We start from the raw sequence: 1,714 nt of genomic DNA, 5'->3' as shown, positions 1-1,714 counted from the left end.
TATCTGAATTAAGCAGATTCCCTTCCAGGCTGTCCTTTGTTGGTTTTCCCCAGAATGTTCCACCGCTCTCCTCCTGAATGGTGCTATCCCAGAAATCTCCATTGCTCTCCTTTTGAAAGGTGTCTTCCCAGAACGCTCCACTGCTCTCCTCTTGAATGGTGCTTTCCCAGTATGCTCCACTGCTCTCCTCCTGAATATTGCTTCCCCAGAAGGTTCCACTGTTTTCCTCCTGAATGGGGCAAGAAGGTATTCCTAACCTGGGAACATCCCACTCTTGCCCTTCCATTTTCGTTCTGTGCTTCTGGGCTGCTTCCAAAGTAGATGAAGAAAGACCTCCCTCTTCTGCTAATTTTTATATGAAGGTTAGGACGGAGAAAACTAAAAAGGGCCTGGAAAAAAAACGAGATGAACACAGTCATGTTAATACTTTTGAGGCAGGATGGCATTTTACCATCAGTTTTTAACAGGAAACTGCCTTCTCGATCTGTACAGAAGACAAAAACCAAGGCTCAGGGAGAGAACCAAATCTTTCACAGCATATCGGGGTTGGCTGGTTTAAACCAAATGGCCTTAAAAAAAACACACCCCCATTTTTAAAAACTCATCATTACAGCCGACCCTCCACAAACACAAATTTTTTTTTTATCCAAGGATTCAAGCATTCATGGATTGAAAATATTTCAAAAAATATAGATTCCCAAAAGCAAATCTTGATTTTGCCACTTTATATAAGGGACACCATTTTACTATGCCACTGTATGTATGTAATGGGATTTGGGCATCCATAGATTTTGGTATCCATGGGTGGGGATGGGTCCTAGAACCAAACCCCAGCAATATCAGTGGCCCACAGTATCACTGTTTCCCCACCAACTTACTAGAACAATAATGACTATTTCAATTTTTAAAATTAAACTTCAATAGTTAACTGGCAGCTGTTCCTTGTTAGAACAGCATCCAGTGTCAGTGCCCTCTTTTTAATGCGCTTATTTTATAGTGCACGAAATGCTTCCTTCAATTAGCAAATCAAACAACTTGCTTCCCAAGAGCCTTTTTTAAAAAAAACAACAACAATTATTATTTAAGCTGGTGAATAATTGCTGAATAAGCTGAATAACTATAGATTGTTGTTGTTGTGTGCCTCTTGTGCCCCCACAAACTACAAATCCCAGGATTCCATAGCCTGGAGCCATGGCAGTTAAAGCAGTGTCAAACTGGATCATTCCTGCAGTGCAGATGTAGCCTCAGATATATAACCACCCTCTTTGGGAGCCCCTTTGTTAAGTGTTGGCTCTAGAAGCCCCTCACCACCAGACTCTCCAGCCCTCCTCTGCTTTGGAAGAAGCAGCCAACACCCTCCTGGCACCTCCAGGGACTTCCCTCCAGCGACGCTCTAGGAATATACCACCATGGCCGGAAGGGGCGGGGCTTGGCCTGTAGAAAGTGCCTCTTCTTCCCCTCTAGGAATCAGTCTCTCTCTCCTTTTGTTTCCCTGCCGTTCTAGGAATCCAACTCGCTCGTTGTAACCCTCCTCCCCCAAACTGTGCCCTTTAAGGGATTTTGGACTTCAGTTCCCAGAAGCCTCAGCCATGTTGGCCAATAGTCTGGGAATCTGGGATCTGAAGTCCAAAATCCCTTAAAGAGCACAGTTTGGGGACCACTGACTTATGGTGACCCTAGATGTATCACAGGGTTTTCTTGGCAAGTGAGAGAA

The 1,714-nt window shown here is 44.2% G+C and overlaps 1 long non-coding RNA gene across 1 annotated transcript; it reads right to left on the bottom strand.

The window, feature by feature from the left end:
• Positions 1–49: 49 nt before the first annotated feature.
• LOC121918402 lies at positions 50–1,404 on the bottom strand. The gene is made up of 2 exons (XR_006101222.1): positions 1,309–1,404; positions 50–389 (listed from the first exon to the last, which is right to left on the bottom strand). It is a non-coding gene; the product is annotated as an uncharacterized LOC121918402 (long non-coding RNA).
• Positions 1,405–1,714: the final 310 nt, after the last annotated feature.

Source organism: Sceloporus undulatus, unplaced genomic scaffold (genome assembly GCF_019175285.1).
Source record: "Sceloporus undulatus isolate JIND9_A2432 ecotype Alabama unplaced genomic scaffold, SceUnd_v1.1 scaffold_10441, whole genome shotgun sequence".
Classification (NCBI taxonomy): Eukaryota; Metazoa; Chordata; class Lepidosauria; order Squamata; family Phrynosomatidae; genus Sceloporus; species Sceloporus undulatus.
Note: the sequence above shows the minus strand (reverse complement) of the source record. Positions and strands in the feature narration are given on the sequence as shown.